We start from the raw sequence: 20,231 nt of genomic DNA on the forward strand, positions 1-20,231 counted from the left end.
GTCTTTTCCTGTGCTACCAGTGTACAGAATGGATGGATGATCCTGCCTCTTGACTCTGGGTCAAGGCAGCGAGTTTGGGTAGAATATCATGGCAGTGGGAACCCATGGCAGAGGGTTGTGATGTGAAAAGAAGGGGGAGAGACTTGGGGAAAGCAACCCCCTCAGGCCTACCTTGACTGACCAACTTCTACTGGGTCCCACTTTCTAAAATTTCCCGAGTCTTCTTAAACAGGACCAGCAGTTGGGGAGAAGAACATTCGAAAGATGATTCCATAGAGGACACTTTATAAATTCCAATTAGAACAGATATATTCAACCTGGGGTGGGTTTATCGAGATGTAACTGCATGGTTAGTTGTGGTGAGGGGCGTTGGGACTAACAAGTTACAGGTTGCTGTCTAGAGCAGTGGGTAGAGAACAAAATGATAGGCTGAGATGGTACAGAAGGTCTGATCATGCCAGGACTCAGATGACCTCCCCAAAGGACAGGTCCAGAGAAGTCTGGTCTGGCCAGAAGATATTCTGGATTTGTATGGTCTGGATAGGCAGTGGTGTGGTCAGGAAGCCAGTTAAATATGAGTGGGTGTGAGAACACTTTAAATTCCAGAAGGGAGCCAGGGTGACTGGGCCATTTTGATTGCCAGTATGAAGGGTCAGGACTGGGGAGACTTAAGAGAATGGCGTCAAGAAGTTCAAAGCAAGAAGGGACCCAACAACAGGAGCCAGAAGCCTTTGTCACCTATGCAGAGGACACAACAGAGGAACAGATAATAGTCTTGGATGCTTGGGATGAAAGAGAAACAATCAGAAACCACAGGACTGAGAGGCAGACTGGCCCCTGGACATCAGTTCAGTGTGGAGAGGATTTTAGGCAACAGCAATGGCACCTGAGGTGTGTTATGTAGACAGATGGTAGAGCAGCAGCTGTCCTCGGTTTCCTGAGGCCAGGCCAGGACTGAAAGGATTGCTTGTCCAGCAGAGAGAATGATTGTTCTGCAGGAGTAGTAAGGGGTTTTTATGAACATGGATGCAGAGATTAAATGTGGTTTGGTTAGAGAAGAGATTTTCATACATGAGAAAAGTTGATGGGTTAGTTGGAGGATATTTAAGTTTTATGCAACCTTCGTAAAATCCAAAATGGTAATTGGGTATAAATGGCTTCTGAGAAAGGTCAAATCCAGCCTTGTGTGGAGGCTAGCTCTGAGGACGAGAAACCCAGAGACATGCCCAGCCAGCTATGAGGCTTTGCTGTTTTTTTTTTTTTTCTTTGTTGCTGTTTTTCTTTCTTCTTTTACAGGTTTCAAATGTGAGCATTGGTTAGGATTATGGCTTTGGAGATTGGAAAGAAGAGGTGAATTGAGAATTTTCCTGGACACGTACGTTGAGGGCTGATGCTCAAAAGAGCAGGGCGGAGTGTGTGTGTGGCTAGAAAAGATTTGAATGGGGGATTGTGGGGATGTGGAATCCTAGAAGGATGTGACTATGGGAGGTGGTGTGTGTGCGTGTGTGTGTGTGTGTGTGTGTGTGTGTGTGTGTGTGTGTGTGTGTATAGAATTCACAGTGGAGAAGAGTTCAGAATGATGAACTCAGAAGAGAGGGGTGACGGTTGTTATTATGTGTACAATAGGTTGATTATGGGAGACCAGGAAGCCATACGAGGTGCAATGGTTCCCTGGAGCCTCATGTACAAGCAGTCTTAAGCCACCTGACATGAGTGCTGGGAACTCCAGTCCAGTCCTCTGCAATAGCAGGTCAAGCTGTTGGCCGCTGAGCCATTTTACTGTTCCAACCTTTTGGTCCTTTCCTGGTGGAATTTTGCGATTACTCAGAGGAGTTTTAAAAAAATACCTGTGGCCGACTCTCCCTAGTCTCTGATTTCATTGGTATGGGATGGAGCTTAGGAATGCATATAACTTAAAACCTCTAGTCACGACCCCACAGCATAGACAGGGCTGGAAACCTCTAGTCACGACCCCACAGCATAGACAGGGCTGGAAACCACTAGGCTTTCAAGTGTTCTAAGGGCAGAAATCGAGGCTTCTACTTAATGTCATCAGTTTTTGAAGCTCTATCCATTGAACACATCCCAAGAGAACATTTGGAATCAACACTGACATACAACTGCTTGCCCTTTGCAGTCAAAGAGTGTTTTCAGCATTTTTTTAGAAAATAATTTGAATGTTGTAGAAGTTTCAAGCTAGAAGTTGTTTCATTTTTTTCTAATTTAGTTTTTTTTTTTAAATAAAAATGTGGTGGCGCTATTAAATAGAAGCAGTTTGTAAATGACTGGATTTTGGTTCTTTTATGTAAAACACAAATGGCAGATGAAGTTAAGTTTTAATTTTTCTGTTAAGGTCATATTTTTTGAAGTGGAATTTTATAGTTGAGTGTCCTTGAAGTTTATTTGAATGAAACCCTTTAATGTTGTATATGGGAAGCAGCGACTGATTTAGTTAATGTTATCACAGTTTATACAAGTCTTTAAAAACAGATAGTTAGAGACCAAACCCCGAGGTACCCACAGTTTTTTCTCTCTCCTCCCATCTTTTCCTTGTGTCTATACTTTCCTTTATTTCTTCATTGATTTTGTTACACCTTTGCCAACTGTGACATACTTCAAACTTTACACCAAGTAGGCCAGAGTGATACAAATATTTTATCGAATGGAATAGAATGCAGTTCTGAGAAACAGTGACAAATATTTGTCTGGAAAAGAGTTGTTGTGCCCAAAGTACGTTTAAGCCAAGGCTAGTTTCTCAAAATGTTTTGAGTTGGGGACATCAAGCTTTTATGTGCAGCTGACGTAACTCATTTTCCACCCCTGTGAAATGACTGTGCCAAAGTTCCGCGGGAGCAGTAAGTAAAACCTGTAGAGTTTGGGGGTCAAGCATGGTGGTATAGGCCTGTTTTAATCCTAGCACTTGGGAGGCGAAGGCAAACTCTGTGAGTCTGAGGCCAGCCTGATCTGTAGTATATTGTGTATAGTGCATTCCAGGACAATTGGAGCTACATAGTAAAACTAGATCTAAATGATGATGATAAAACAACAACAACAACAACAACAACAACAACAACAACAGTAATAATAAAGAGAGATGGAGTTCATAAAGAGGGGGCTTTTCCTTAACTGTAGGGTTGGCCGCCTGAGACATCGTTCCAACCTCTTGGAGCCGAAACATCTACTTCTCCATCTCTTTTATTGGTGGTATTATTTCTTCAAAGGAGAATGTTTTAAGTTTCCATTTTTAAATTCATGACACTAGCTTATGTTTTTGTGGAAATATAGAAAACATTAAAAACCATAAGGCAGTCAGCAGCAGTGTGCATATATTTATTCCAAAACGGAGTCTCTGATGTATATATACATCAGAGGGAGACTCCCTTTTGGAACAAATCATTTTTTTAAAAAATGATATCATGATTCAGTGTTATGGCTAATGATTTTTTCTAGCCATTTTGCTGTTAACATATTTTGTTGCTGTTTGATGCTTATTTTCAAGGGTTTAGGGTTTAGAAGTTCCTAAGAAATATCTCTGATATATATATATATATATATATATATATATATATATAGTCATATATATGATTAATTTAGCAGGATCTCAAGTTACCTGTTTTTCACTTATTCCTTAAGAATTTCATAGTGTATACAGTGAAATACAATCATATGCACCCCAAATTTTCACTTCAACTCTGCACAGATAACTTCAGACACGTCCTCTCTCTAATTTTACATCCTCAAAAAAGTTAAATAATTCACCATGTCCAGTTAGTGCTGTCTATGTGTGCATGAATATCCTCCTACCAGTGGCTCTTCCCTTGTTACGTGCCTTCAGCCCACTGCATCGTTGTGGAGGTATTCACTCTAAGGTTTGAAAGTTGCCCCTAAAATTCTTGCTGAGGTTTGTCATTGTACAGTTGGAGAGTGTAATACCACTGGGAGACTGGGCATTCAGGCTGTGGGGGAAGGGAAAGGCAATGTGCACACCTCTGCCCTTCACCTTCTACCCTGAGAGGTACAGGAGAAGCCTGGATTGCAAGGAATCCTTGCTGCCATGGATTTCTCTGCTTCCATAATTGTAAAGATAAATAAATGCTAAAGATCCAGAAAACATGGCACCAGCTCACACTGGTGTTCTCCAGTCCCTGCATCTGCTCCTGGAAAACCCTGCAAGGATCAGAAGTATGGGCAGGCAGATGCACCAAGATGAATAAATGTGAGGGAAGACAAGAAGACTAACTTCCCCTGACCACACTGTAGGCAGTAAGCAAGCTTGTCTGGGCGTAGACCTGGAAAGGCGAGGGGGTTGTGACAATACATGAAACTCACACTTGGATATTTACATTACCTGGTTGCATTAATTAGTGGCCAGAGGGTCTGTAATGCTTGAAAGTGACCAACAATTCTTGAAGTTGCTTCAGGTTAACTTCATGGAAGGAAGCAACCCCATGAAACAAGAACAGAGGCACAGAACATTCCACATGTAGACTTGACACCCTCAGAGTAAGCATCACACTAATAGTATCTCAAGGAATTAGGCCATTATCTGATCTTTCCCTCTAACATACTGAACAAGTGGACCTGACGGCTAACAGTTTACACCAATGGACGATGACCCCTTTGGGATCTTATGACAGATATCCTGCATATCAGATATTCACATTATGGTTCATGACAGTAGCAAAGTTACAGCTATAAAGTAGCAACAAAATAATTTGATGGTTAGGGATCACTGTAATACAAGGAACTGTATTAAGGGCTCACAGCCTTAGGAAGGTTGAGAACCAGTGGTGTAGCCTAAACTGGAGTTAAGTTTGCTAAGCAAAGCAATTCAGCATATGACCTACTGCAATTATTTCAATGGAAAACTTGATACCTACCAGAAAAATAATGTGGGAATAATCCTTCCTATGTAAAACTATAGACTTAAAATTAGTCAACAAATAATACCCCAGAGTTTCATTTATTTTACCCTTGCATAAAGCCAAATGTCTTCTTCAGTGACATTTGTGTACATAAGTGATCATCTGTTGATGTTTAAAAACACTAAATTGGGAGAAAATTATCATATTCATTCCTGGCTACTCTAAATCAAGTGCAGGGGGATGGGACAAAGAAAGTATGTGTTCAGTTACGAGAAGCCCAGACTACCCGTGGATCAACCACTCTTTGGGAATGCAAGGGGCCTGCTCCACAGCTCCCCTGAGCCCCAAGCTGAAACTAGAAAGAGAAAGCTCATGTTGGAGGGTGGAGGGAGGGCCTCAGCCTTTTCCAAGCTGCAGCTATGGCCTAGAGCACTGTGACCTTCATGTTAAAATTATAGCACAGTGAGAAGCATCGTGAGCACCTTGTGACAAGTTTCTAGAAGACACCAGGGTTGAGGGGACAATGGAAGGCCCTGTGGTTGGACAGATCCCATCCTAAGTCATATGAAGGGCAAGGCGTTCAAGAGTTTGATGTGCTCTTAGCTAGAGAGGGTGAAGAGAACACAAGCAGAACCTCTCCACACATGACATGCATTCCTCGTTTATAGCAAGATCCTAAATCATGCCTCCTGAGAAGTCTCTTCACCCAAGTGTGTCATCAAAATGTATTTTAGAATTAGTTATTCATTCCCACCTCTTTGATTCAATGGGGAAACTGAGGAAAACAAGTTCATTGCCTTTCCCAGAGTAACAACCAGAACTATGGTCTTGTCCCATTAAAATGGCTGGAATCTGTTCAGTATCAGCTCCGGCTATGCCTCATATTCACACATGGCAACACTTTATTGCTACTTTCCTTCTGTGACTGTGCTTTTCCCACAAAGCTGCAGCCCCCAGAGCCTTTGGGGGGAGGAGATAGCACTGAGAGGCCAACAGGTTCCCTTAGTCACTGTTCTATCGCTATGAAGAGACAGCATGACCACAGCAATTCTTACAGAAGGAAGTGTTGAATTAGGGCTTACTTACAGGTTCAGAGGGTCAGTCCCTTAAAATCATGGCAGGGAGCATGGCTGTGAGCCTGGCATTGGAGCAGTAGGTGAGAGCTAATCCTGATTCATAAGCAGAGAGAGGCTCTGAAACCTTAAAGCCCACTTTCAGTGACACACTTCCTCCAATAAGGCCACACCTCCTATTCCTTCTAATCCTTTCAAATGGTGTCACTCCCTGGTGACTAAACCTATGGGAGCCAGTCTTGTTCAAACCCCCACACAGACCTTCTGAGAATTACATTATTGTATAATGAAACAAGTATAGAAATAATCAGTGCTTCTTCAATTATTTCCCTGGAGAAAATGCACCAAGGATATCTGGTAATCGTAGAAATGCCGTACTTTGGAATAACTGATCCCTTCTCTCCATTTTCAAGAACTGTATGTCTTAACTTAAACATCAACTCTTTCAGCCATGCTTCCTGTGGTCCACTTGTGCTCCACCCTATCCTTCATCCCAGGCTCTTGCTCACAGTTCTATTCCTGGGTCTGGCTCATAACATTTTATTTTTATCTTGGTCACTATGATAGTCATATTTGATATTAGGTTTCCACTTGGTTAGGCTTGGTGTTACTGTGAAGGTATCCTGAAGATATGGCTACTGTTTACACTCACTGCCTTCAGGTTCTCCTCTGGAATTTAGGTGGGCCTTATCCAGTTAGTTCAAATGGAAGTTTCTCAGGCTGCATTGCCAGCTACCTTACAAACATTGAACTTTCCATCTCCCAATGTGGCATGAGCCAAAATCCAAACACTACAAACATATAGACAAAAATGTGCATGTACAGGGTATTTCAAAACAGGGAGCTCATAGATGTAATAAGTTGATTGGTGGAAAGATATGCTAAAAAATTTCAAATGAATGGCAGCAATCAGAACTCAAGGAGGGAAATCAGGAAGGTCAAAGTGAGAACACCCAGTGGCCCACAGACAGCCATGGAGAGAGACTTGTCATTGCCCTAGGATAGATGGCCATCACAGAGGTTTAGAATGGGGAATGGGAGGGCAAGTCTGTAACACTGAGTCGCATGTTGCATGACACAGCTTAAAAAATGTATCTCAGGATTTCCTTTCTTTTTTTCCCTCTTTCTTATCGTAACATAAAAAAATAGACATGCTAGTTCTTAAGTTATAGTCAACAGAAATCTACTCAATGGGTAAATAATATAAATGATATCCACTGAGGCAAACAAAAAGTTTGCTGACTTCATTGTTTGGTACTCTGTGTGTGTGTGTGTGTGTGTGTGTGTGTGTCTGTTTGTGTGTGTGTGTGTGTGTGTGTGTGTGTGTGTGTGTGCGTGTATTTCCAAAGCCTGAACAATTTGAGTAACAAAGTAGCATTGTATTATATTGTGTTGTATTGTATTATAAAATGCATAAGATAAATATTCATGGGTCTACACTGATATAGATGATTGAATAAATAGGTGAGTGTGGCCGAGTAGACAAATCTCCCAGGCAGAATCCCGAATGACTTCCATAGGTACTCTATTCTCATGGAGGAGGAAAGCAAGTCTTCTTTCTTTCAGTAAGGACTGCACACAGTGACTTCTAAGGAGACTGGGTATAGAGGGGCACTGCCCAACCTGAAATTACAATCAGTGTCACCATCCTAAGGCACACTGATGGTGTGTGCACTTGATGTGGTGTTACAAGAATAACAACTTTCAACATTTCAGTCTCCCTCTAAAAGAGTCCTATAGTTCCACTCTACTGGGAAAACCATCAGACAAGTCCCAGCCAAGGGCACAACCCATGCAATGCTTCGCTGATACTCACTAAAACTGCCATGACCATCCAAAACAAGAAAAGCCTAAGAAAATGTCACAGCCCAGAGAGAATTTTGGATTTGGCTTTCTGCTTGAGATCTTGGAATAGCAAAGAATCATCAGGTTGAAATTAAGAAAACTGGAAAGTAGTTACTAATAATGTGTCAATATTTGTTGATTAAATGTGGCATGCCATCCTACTATAGAGAAAGCAGTGTGGGCTACACCTGGAATCCCAATATCTACCTACCTTTCCTGTAACTCTAAAAATGTTCGTTAAAATTGTATTCAAATACGCAGGTATGTTGTGGCAGTTTGAATATGCTTGGCCCAGGGAGTGGCACTATTGGGAGGTGTGGCCTTGCTGGAGTAGGTGTGTCACTGTGGGCATAGGCTTTAGGACCTTCCTCTTAGCCATGTGGGAGCCAATTTTCTCTTATGACCTTCAGATGAAGATGCAGATCTCTCAGCTCCTCCTGCACCATGCCTGCCGTGTTCCCACCTTAATGATGACTGAACCTCTGAACCTGTAAGCCAGCCCCAGTTAAATATTATCACTTATAAGAGTTGCCTTGGTTATGGTGTCTGTTCACAGCAGTAAAGCCCTAACTAAGACATATGTCTTTTATGAAGAGTGAAACATAAGATTATTCTCCAAATAAGCACAAAGATGTTAACATTTACTGCCTACCAAACTCTGAAACTGGACCATTTCAGCTTCATTTATCCCAAAAGCACAAGGCTTCTATAGTCCTAGAAGTCCCTTCCTTTACCCGTCTTGTCTGGCACAGGCCAATGGCACATAACAAGTTGCCTGCCCATCTCAGTCATCAGAATATTTGAAGCATAGACTTAAGGAGTTAGCTTTCATAGTCATGAGAGTGCTTCTTGTTGAGTCTGTTGTCTTCTTGAGGTGGATCCAAATTGCAGCAACCCTGAATTTTGCTAACCAAACCAACCAACCAAACACACAAAACAAACAAAAACCTCTCAAAAATCTTTTAAAGGGAGGGAATATTTATTATGACTCATGGCTCAGGGGATATAGTCTGTCATGGTAGGGAAGGCATGGCTTGGTGAAAGGAGTGTGTCGCAGTCAGGAAATTCATGGCTAGGGATGAACTGGGGTCATTGTCCTCTGACCTCACTCTTACAGCCCCATGACTGCCAGCTAGTCCCCATGTCCCAGATATTCCTCAGCTTCCTCAAACAGCACCGCCATCTGGGGACCAGATGTTCACAGACATGAGCCCGTGGGCGACATTTTATATTTCAACCGTAGCAACCCCTGGCTGCCATAGGCTCATGGCCATCCCCTGGTGAAAACTATGTTCAGTCCAAGTTCAAGATTCCCTGTAGGGTTAACAGTTCCAAGACTGTTCAAAAGTCCCAAGTCCAGAGAGTCTTCTGAGACTCAAGGCAGTCTGCTATCTGTGAGCCTGTACAGATGAGGCATCTGCCCCTCCCCCTGCCGAGGAGCTGGACAGCTACAGCAGCTCGGTATTGGCTTCCTATAGTTGGACAATGCTTTCTCTTCTCCACACTTTTAAAGTTGTCTTAACATCCACACTGTGATTTCTGATTCTTGTCCATTTATCATAATAGATTTTTTTTAAAGGGTGATTCTTTCTATCTACTCTGCCACATGGGGACAGCTTCTGACTCATCATTTTACCTCTGAATCCCATCAGGTATTATCATCTTAAAGACATACTTATCCCCCTTTGCACATGATCTGGAACAGCTCTATCTTTGGCTTCTAGAAACTTTGAGAAGTGTCCAATTCTGGTCTGAGCCCTTCTCCCTTGCCCTCAGAAGAGGGGTCAGAATTCCTTTGTTCTTATGATTTGTCAGTGAGTCAGATACCTGATGTCTGTTTGTGAATTCTTCATCTGGGAGTTGAATTAAGCCCCCTTTTTTCCCCCTAGGCCTTGGTGAGATGGATTCAGTCTACTTTTTTCATCTAAAGTGGAAGCGATTTGTTAGAAGTAAGGTCTTTAAAATTCTTCTCATTTCCCAGTTCCTGATGCTTTCATGCCTCAGAAAACAGAAGGGAGTAATGATACCCCACTGAAATTTTTTTTAAGAATCCAACAGTGTCCTTAAAATTCACTTTGACTATGCCATTGAATGTTGAGGAATTTAAGCACAGCAGTAGAAATAAATGGCCCCATTATTACATTTTACATATAAATATGCATTTGTTCTAATACACGTGGTTCAGCTTTTGTAATCTATTGACAATCAAATTACTTAATTCAGTTAATTGAAAGAATCAGATGAAAGCTAGTCTTCCTAATACACAACGCTCGGCACTGCACAGATCGGAATGGATTTCCAGGCTAAGTCTCCACCTTCAAAGAGCTTTGTGATTGCATTTGATAGATTGTTCTAAAACTGAACTTTCAGGACCTGGAGAAAGATAGAAAGCTGGATATCACATTTCCCCAGGAGCATCAAATCTAAGCAATAAACTCTATGAAGGATCTTGAAGACTTGCTCGCTGAGCAGAATTGACCTGATCAGGTCCAGAGACAGGAAGAACCTCAAACTCATCTCGGATGAAAGGTTTTAGGGGGACCTTAGATTTGTTCAATCTTTATCATCTGTGTGGTGAGTCTGATTATTGGGCCACATTGTTATGAAATTCTTTAAGTCATTAAGATGCAAGATCAATGCTGTGGGCTGATCTTAGACTTGAAAACCTCCTAGGAGATTCAGGGCAACCACCAGAAAGCCAACATTGACTCGTTGACTCACAAGTACAGAGCAGGGCTGGGAGACACATAACTCTGACATCTGTTGCTTATTGCTTCTCATCGTGCCCTGTAGGTCATGGCAAGTCCATATCATTCCATATTTCAGACAGCAACAGATACTAGATTAATGCTTTGTGGCCCCGAGGAGTAGGCACAGCATTTTAAAAATCTCTTTGAGAAGCTAAACAGAAAATTTGATGACTGTATTTATGTATTCATTTGCTTCTATCATACTTGCTGACTAATAAATATAAGCTTGCTTGTATGGTACTGGCTGCAAGGATCTCAACATGTAGTGAGGGAGGAACACAACATGAAGTATATGTAGTTCAAAGAGAAGAGGCCCGTGCACAGCAGGCTACCAAACGACTTCCCTGGAGACTAATTACATTTACTTGGTTGGTTACTTGCAATATAAAAATTTTTAAAAAATACCAGGGGAGTATGATGATATTTTTCCTCATCATTAAGTCCTGAAAATTTGGGATAGAGTATATACAACTCTGAAGAACTGTCATTGTATACCCCCCCTTCATGTCTTGATATGGACAAAAAAATCATAAATGCACAACAGGTATGTTTTGCCTTAATATGAAAATAAAACTATTTGGGCTCTTTTGAAAAGATAGAAATCAGTCACAAATATATAATCTCTTCTTCCTAGTAAACAAAGGTCATGATCATTTTTTCTTATTGCCTTCAGTGGGTTTCTGGATCTTTCAGTTCTAGTTGTTCGTTGATTACATGAATGGAAAGATAAAGAATATGCTTAAGAAATATTGGATGAAGTGTGGTTTTTTCCCCTCACTGGTAATTCTGTGCTTAAAGGAATTCTCAGTGATATTAGACACTTTTGTCATTCCTGTTCTGAGAGCCTTAGCTGTACAGAAAATCATGTCCCCTTAAAGCTGACAGGTGACTTCAGAACATTTCCTTCCTCCTTGTGTCAGCCACAATCCTTTTCTCAACATGTCAGCGATGATTTTGTCCACAATCTATCACTTAGTTGCAGAGGTTTAAAATTTTGTGATGGGCATTGGCTCATGTTGTAAAATATCCCTGCAGGGATGATGGAAGGTGGTTTTCAATGGCTCTGTAGCCACTGTTTAATAGGAAGAAGTGACACTACTACAATTCATTTCCGTAGCCACACAGGCTTGGTGAGTGAGTTTCTGCTTTTCCAGTTCATGTACTTGGCTTCAGATGCCATTGTGCATGGTAACCTTTTATTCCCCAGAGAATGAGTCCTGGTTTACACTGTATCAGAAGGACAGCATGTTAAGCAAACAATTCTTCTGGAAGTGTCATAAGCAAGTCTTATTGCATCTAACACTTAAAAATATTGTAATTAATTCTCAGAGAATTTCATACAATGTATTTTGATCATGTTCTCCTTCACACTCCCCTCTGTCTGCTCCCTCCACCCTCACCTCCTTACCTACCCAACGTTGAGTTTCCTTCCTCTCTTTCTCCATCACTACTCTTGGGAGGCTGACCTACCAAAAGTCACAAAGTTAAACAAAGGGGACCCCTCTTCTTCCAGCAGCTACCAACTACCAATAGCGGTGGGGTTTTGTACCCACCTCCTCTATAAACCATATTTAGAAGTTTGGCTCGAGCTTGCCCAGGACTTGTGCATGTTGTCACAATCGCTATGACTTTGTGCCTTATTGTATCTGCAAAATACTGTTTCCTTGATGTTATTCATTTTCTTTGGCTCTTATAATCTCCCACCTGCTTTTCTGCTAAGATCCCTGGCCCTTGAGGGGGAGAATTGTGATATGTAAGTCCCATTTAGGGCCAAGGACTCTACAATCTTATTCTCTCAACATTGACCAGTTGAAGGTCTTTGCGTTATGTAACTTTTGATTTTTTTTCAAATCCTATTGTTAATGATGGCTCTTAAATGCTTTAACCTCCCTTTTAGCCCATGACCCACCATAGGCTGTAGGGAAGAACGGATAGGTGGGAAGTGGATTTGTTTAGAAAGGTTCTTTGGAGGAACTCCTGTCTGTGTTGCCTGGAAATCAGGATTTCAGTTCACAGGTTGGCAGTGACAGCTTGATCCACTCACAAATAATTCATGGATACATCAGCAGTCCAGTTCAATAGAGTTGGGATAGCAATGGTGGCACTATCTAGCAGAGAGAGCCAGTCAAGAGGGATCTGTGTAGGACACCAGAAGTTCTTGGCTGTCCCTCTCTCAGGAAAGTGAAGATCAGTGAAGACTCGAGACACAATAGCATCGCACATCTAGCTGTACCAGCAAGCCAAGCTCTGCCTCCGTCACTCCATTGAATCTTACTTATACCCTCCAAACGTCACATGTCCTCCACATGCCTTGCCTCAGGACATGCGTCCAATTAGCCTGACAAGACTCCTGAACTATGCAATGTAAGGTGGACTAATATGTGGATGTTGTTAGCAAAGAATCCTTCATCATGTGTCCTTTCAAGCTGTTTTTGCAGAACATTCTCTCTCCTGAGTCTGCTTCAATGAAATGTTCCTTCATGAGCCTGCCTTAGTCTTTCACCTGTGTCCACTTCAGGGAAACACTCCTTCACGTGTTTGCCCCAGCAAAACACCATCCAACACAACTGACTCTCCAAATAATCCTTAAGTTTCCACTTCAGTGTTAATCATCTACTGGAAGAAAATCTCTGATAAAGGCTGAGAGATACACACTCATCTGTTGGGTATAGCAGTGAGCCATCAGGACTCACTTTAACACTGTGTCACAGAGCGATAGTATTAGTTTCTCTTCTAGGGCCTATGACCTACCTAGCCACAACTTCTTGGCTTTTTTAACAGCATCAGGAATGGATTCTAGCTATTCTAGAAAATCAACTCTAGAAAACAGGTTTTGTGGTTGTCTTAGTTTGGGTTTCTATTGCCATGAGGAGACACCATGACCACAGCAACTCTTATATAGGCAAACATTTCGTTGGGGCTGGCTTACAGTTTCAGAGGTTTAGTCCACTATCATGGGCAGGAAGCATGGTGACATCCAGGCAGACATGGTGCTGAGAAGTCGCTGAGAGTTCTATATCTGGAAGGCAGGCAGCAGGAAGACAGAGAGAGCCAAAAGGCCTAGCTTGAGCATAGGAGGCCTCAAATCCCACCTCCACATAATGGAGGCCATTTATATTCAACCCACCAGAGTAGTCAAATGTATTTGAAAGAAAAAAAAAAAGATCTCCAAATGGGATGGCCTCATCACACTGCAGTAGTTATCAGGGAAAAGCAATGGCCCTCACCATTACCCTGCTCACAAAGAAATTACTCCAGTCTACTTGCCTTGGCCAACTTCCTTTCCCTCAACCGCCAGATTGGAGTGAAAGCAAAACCTACAGCGAGGTTGGTAAGGCATTGAAGTAGAAGACTTGAGAAGGCATTGGAGTAAGCTCCCCTTCAACAAAATGAAAAAAATTAATGAAGCCTTAAGTATTGTTGACTACCCAGAAAGGGTCTGCTGACACCAGTGGGCAGTGGTGGTGATGGGCAAAGGGGTGAGTTTAGGACTGAGTGAAAGTGAATTGCTGCTAGTTGGGAAACCTTCACTGGAACGAATTCACATTTATATACAGGAAAGATCGTGCCCAGGCTCACTGAACAAGAATTGTATTTAATTTAGTCAATCTTGTACCCATTCTGAAAAAGTTGAATTATTGTTTCAGGAGTTCAAAGATCGCCTATGAAAGAGAACCAAGTACAGGTTGGATCATTCAACTTAAACTCTGGGGCATTTTATACAAATGCTTAAGGAGGATTTTATTGCTATGAATGTTTCTGTATATATAGCCTGTAGCCAAAGAGCACATTTTCAGTGTAAGAAATGTGCTCCCTTTCCACTGGGTGACTCATCAAGCTCACTAAGCTAATGGTGAATTGTCTTCTAACATGGCCACAGGTGGTGTTCGACTACCCCTGTGAAGGCAGACAAAATACATCCTTACCAAAACACAAAGATCAGTTGTCTTGGACAACCATGGAATGATTTAACATAGTTGCTACCACCTCCTCTTTTTTGAATACCTATATTTATTCTGTATGTATCAAAATACATACATATTTTGTTTAGATCCACCTCAACTTCTTTTTCCTCTGAACATGCTCCAACACATCACTCCCTCAAAACTTGTTGGTATTTGTGTGTGTGTGTGTTTATGTGTCCTTTTTCTTCTACTTTGTCTTTGAGACATGCTATTCTCTCTTTCCCTTGACTTAATCTGTCAGTGAGAATTTCCTCTGAGCCTTTTGTTCTATATTTTGAAATTATTTTATTTCTAGGTATTTTTCTTTGGCATTTCTTTAGGGGTTTTATCTCTTTATTAAATTATTTTTTCATATTTTTGGAATGTTTTTATTATTCCCATTCAAATGTTTGTGTTTATTTGAGGGGGGAGGTCTTCATTCAGGCATTTATCCTTATCCTCTTTAAGTTCCATAATCATATTTATAATTACTTGTTCACAGTGCTTGTCTTGTGCATCAGCTAAGTTGCTTTCCTCTGGGACTATTATAGTGGTGATACCCATTGAGTCCAATTGGTGGTGCCTGCTGGAATGTGGACTGGCCATCTTGACTTGTCCTTGTGAAGGCAACAAGAGCTGTAGCGAGCTCATGAGTGGGAATGGCCATGCTGTGTCCAGAATACATCACTTCCTGGCATTCCTCCCCACATCCTGGCTCTTAAGAATCTTTCTGGATGTCGTGCTGGGAGTGGGGGCTTAACACAGCTTGTTCTCATTGTGATATTTGATGTCTTCAGAGAGAAAAGTGAGGACTATGCTTTCCACAGCAGTGTTTCCTCCAAGACCCGTGCTTGCAGTTCTAAGTTAGATTGGCCATCATTTAGAAAGAGTTCTGTCTATAAGAGTCAAATTCGTGCATGAAAGGTAGCCTGGGAATCAGTCCAGTTAGAAAGGTATTGCTGGCTGAACAGAGGGCCTGATCAAGAAGAAGATCTGATGAGATGTGGCTCCAAGGCTGCAAAGTCATACTGCTTGGATGTTGCTTATAAACCGGAAGGAAGGGCAGAGAAGGCTGGATGTAAGAAGGGGTATTATTGCTTGGACCTGTGGAAAGGTGGGGGTCAAGGAGGGGTGTTGAGCTCTCCAATGTCACACAGAGTACCCAGCCCATTAGACACTTTCTTTGGCTGTGTGATCTGGTCAGAATCTGAGAATGATGAGATGTCCCATGATGAATATAGAGTGGACACAGTCTATCTGGAAAGAGCTCAGGGAATAGACAGGATTGACCACATGATTAAAGAAGATGGCCTGTGGGAGGAACAGGAAGCCTAGAAGGACAGAATGTAGAAAGAACGGATGTGGGGATTAGACAGACGGTACAACATGGCTATTTACTAGCATTTGTATAAAGTTTTCTGGAGATAAGTATTTTTCCCCCTCCGGATTTATAGCCACAAAAGCTACTGGCAAGTGTCACTAAAGTAGTATCATCAGGCTGACGGTTACTGGGAATGTGTCAGGGAGTTCTCCAACCATAATGCGTTTGTGTACTTCCCAAACAGCATTTCAGTTCCTTTAGTGGCCTGTAACTTTCAGGAAGGCCAGCACTCTGTGATCCTGAAGTCTTTACCACTGTGCCAGCAACTCCAACAGGAGCCTGAGCATTTCTCAAATTCGCTTCCTCTGGACAATGGAAAGATATCACATCAAGTCAAGCAATTAGTTTCGTTTTGTTTTTAATTTGGTTAGAGGTGTTACATTTGCAAATTTGTACAAGTTAGCGACTTCAGGAAGGATTTAAATGTGTTCAGTAGCAAGAAAGTTCAATTCAAATTATATGGAGATTAAAAAAAGGAGACCTCAGTGAGCTGTCCTCTGAAGGGCAAGGGATGGAAGTTGGACCACTCATATCTTCATGTTCTTCTAAGGTCTTCTGAGCACAAGTTGCTCTGGGACTAGTGATTTGGGAATGTGGGAAGACAGTCTTCCTGTGTTTTCCAAAAAGATGGGGATTTTTAAGGCTCTAAGAATAGAACACAGAGCCACCAAGTGGATGCCTTGATTCAGTTTGTGATGAGCATGGGGGCTACTGAAAGGAAGGCCAGGTATTCACAGACCCAAGCCTGGAAGGAAAAGCCCACCCTGAGCTCAGTGCTTCAGGTGACACTAATTATATCCAATGCTTTGCCCAGGCCTTTCTGAGCCTCAGTCCTACAAAAGCAAGTCTAGCCTTCTGAACGTGATGAGCAGAGGTGGGTGGCATCAGCTGTAATGATCCTCGATATGAAAAGCATGAGTTGTTCTAGAAAATGTGAACCTGTTTCCAAAATGTCCTCCAAACTCTGGTCCTGAGTTTTAACTGCCGTGATGACTCCCGAGTTAAGCCATGAAGGATTCCAGATAGCAAGGCAAATAGGTTTGAGTCAGCTTTCTCTTCTTATTATTCAAATGAGATTTGTTCACTGAGCTACTCTGCAATGAAACTTTGAAAAACACACAGGAGCCTGTTCTTCATTCATGGGCTGTGGTGGGGCAGAGAATAGTGAACAGGAAATCCAATAGAGTCACAAGGGCTGGAGTAGAAGTGGTGATGGGTACTATGGTTTGAGTACCATCTCCAAAACTAATTTGGGAATTTATTAGCCATTGTAGCTATCTTAAGAGGTACAGAACTTCAAGAGGTGACCAAGGCCATTCTCCTGGAAGCCAGTTCCAGAAAAAGAGCAGGTTAGCTTGATACTCTGTCTCACACACAAGCTTTTTCATCATGGTCCTACCCAGATGAAGCCTGTCCATCATGGAGTGCTACCCTCCAGAATCACAACTGAATTAATTCTTATTTTATTACACAGTCTATGGTGTTCTCCAAAAGCAGCAGGGACAGACAAAGATCAGGGAGATGTGGGCAGTTGTAAAAGCATCCAAGCAGAAATCAAGGCAGTCTTCCTGGTGGCTGTACTGTCTCAAGGAAGACTACATGGGAGACAGATGGCAAAGGAAGGTGGAAAGATTCCACGTAAAGCCACCTACATATGGGAATGCTCATGTTTAGAAAAAGTCAGGAGTAAGTATTTGCACACGATGGAGGTTGTCTGCCTGGAGGAAAACAAGGCTCATGGGAGAGGGGAGATGGGGGGATGATTTCTGAGAATCAAGGAATGCAGTTCAAGTTCTTTTGCTGGTAGACAGACTGTTCTTCAGTGCAGGGGATGGGGAATTCAAGCAAAGGAATGGAGGTAGTGACCTCCAAGGGATGATAGTGGCCTGGAAATCATAGCGAGTGTGAGAACAGAAGGAGGACTCAAAAGAGATTGAGCAACGAGAAATAAAAGCTTGTGATAGAGCCAGTTCAAGACTGAGGAAGAGAGCCAGGGCACAGAGTACTGAGTTCTTTGGATGTGTGCAGTGATGTATATGAAGTACCATTTGCCAAGACAGGAAATGGAGAGGAAAAACGGGTCTGTGAGGAAGTTGAGTGTTAAATGATGACTATACAGCAGGTGCTCAAAAATGTTCATAGAGTGAGTGAACACGTGGGTAAAAATGTTCCACCTGGTAAGAGAGCTTTCTCTAAGATGGAGATCTTGGGTGACTTTCTTCTCTGAGGTCCTCAAGGCACAGATGAAATGTAACTTGTGGGAGCTGTTGTGGTGATTCAAGGCAAGGGTGCGAGGGGTGAGGAGTGTTCAGGCACTGAATTCCAGCAATACCAACCTCTCAGCACAAGAAATGGTCTCAGGAGGGTCTCAGCACACAGGGACAGTAAGATAGGCAAACGTAAGAGAGGCCTGGGGAGATGGCCCAGTCAGAAAAGGGCTTTCCATATAAGCTTAGGGTTTGATCCCCAATACCCATGTAAAGGTTACATCAGTGCTAGGTTTGGGGAGACAGAGACTTGGGTATCCCTGGGGCTTTGTGGACAGCCCACCTGCTCTAATTGGAAGTTCTAGGTTCAGTAAGAGAACCTGTCTCAAAAAAATAAGGTAGAGAGTGATGAGGAAGATATTTGAAGTCTACCTCTGGCCTCTGCTGCCATGAACCTCACTCCCAGTAGTGCATACACATCAAATAACATACATGTATACACAATGTAAAACAATAAGCAGAAAAAGAATAGTACTGGAAAAAAAAATAGACACCCCCTGAAGCTTTCGGTAGCTTGGATGGCAGAAACTTGCTTGATTTGTTTCATGGTACTCACACTGACTGAATCATGTCTCCACCTCAACTCATAGTTTGAATTCATATCCTCTCCTTGGGAGTATCTCTCAATTCATATCCTCTCCTTGGGAGTATCTCTCAATTCATATCCTCTCCTTGGGAGTATCTCTCTATAAGAACGTTAGGAGGCAGTTAAGGTTGAGGGAGGGATGCCATATGTCTTATTAAGTCTTATCAAGAGGGAGTGCCTTCATCTTCCCTCTCCTCAAGCTCTCACCCATGAGGAGTCAAAGGCACTGACATGCTAGCTCCCTGCAGGGTAGGAAGACGATCCTGCTCTCAGATGGCAGTTTTCCTAACTAAGAGAAAGGAAATGCATGCTGTTCTGAGCTCCCTGCCTGTGACATTTGGTGATGGCAGCCTGAGCTGACTAAGACGGTACCTGACCCTTCAGAGTTGTTCTTGGTAAATATAGTAATCAATATTGTTTCAGTGAAGTGAATGAATGAGTCACTCATTGGCATGATTGCAGAGGCACTACTCCTTCAGAGCTGCGTGATTGCCACTCAGGGGGCAGAAGAGAGGAGGGGCATCTGCTAGCTAGCCTAAGGGTCCTGGATCCTTAGGGAGAGTGGGAGGCAGCCTTGACTGTGACTAAATGCAAGGAAAGGCTTAAGCAAAGGCTCAAAACTCCAATGCTCTGCTATCTGTTGGCTTTTCTTCTTAGCATTTGGTGGGGTTGGCTTTGAAATTGGAGACAATTCTTCATAGACTGTGTATGTGTGTGTGTGTGTGTGTGTGTGTGTGTGTGTGTGTGTGTGTGCATCTGTCCATTCATGTATGTGTAAACTCTCCTAACATTATATGAATCTTCCTGAATTTAAGTGTATTTAGCCACCAGTTATTGCTCTCCACAAAGGAATAACACCCTTAAGCTGACAATGTGATTCTTCAAGTAAACAATAGATAAAGGCAGGAAAGGGACACTGTGTGACAATAATTGGGATAATTACAACTCATGTGTTACTCACGGCACTTGCCATAAAAGCCCTTTCTGAATTATCTTCTACCACATATGAGGCAGGTAAATAGTACAAAAAGTTTGCAAGGTATTTGAAAAAAAATTTCCAAGAAAAGATAAGATGAAAGTGGCTAAATTCCATTAAACTGAGCATTAACTCTGAATTACTCATTGATCTGTAATAAAAAGTAGCCGTTATGCCTGGCAACCGAAAATTGAAATTATCTTCAAGTCATCATCAGGGAGACAGAGAGTAGATCTGAGGTCACAAGGTTGGTAAAGGGACTTTGGGTGAGTTATTGGTTTACAAATATTCTTTCCTTGTATTGGCAATGGGGTGAAGTATAAGGCTTCCCCCTGGCTTCTGGTTACTGTGTATCCCTGTGGTCTCCCAGCTCCAATTGGCTGTCGGTTACTATGTATGGTTACTATGTATCCTTGCCGTCTTCCAAGCTTAACATTTCAACATGTTAAGCTTGTATTGATTATTAGATTTTGATTAGTATATTTACTAATATTGACTGCTATATCTACTAAGAGCAACTCTGAAGGGTCAGGTACTGTTTTAG

The 20,231-nt window shown here is 42.2% G+C and overlaps 1 protein-coding gene across 8 annotated transcripts in view; it reads left to right on the forward strand.

Annotated features, from left to right (window-relative positions):
• Positions 1 to 20,231, forward strand: part of Esr1 (estrogen receptor 1 (alpha)) — a 393,645-nt gene that overhangs the window by 73,593 nt on the left and 299,821 nt on the right. Inside the window, exon 1 of one of the 8 annotated variants that reach the window (XM_006512435.2) lies at positions 1,313 to 1,375. The exons of the other annotated variants lie outside the window; for them this stretch is intronic. The gene's annotated coding sequence lies outside the window, so the exon portion shown is untranslated. Of the gene's footprint in view, positions 1 to 1,312; positions 1,376 to 20,231 lie in introns of those variants that run through there. 8 annotated transcript variants of the gene reach the window in all.

Source organism: Mus musculus, chromosome 10, assembly GCF_000001635.26.
Source record: "Mus musculus strain C57BL/6J chromosome 10, GRCm38.p6 C57BL/6J".
NCBI classification, from domain to species: domain Eukaryota; kingdom Metazoa; phylum Chordata; class Mammalia; order Rodentia; family Muridae; genus Mus; species Mus musculus.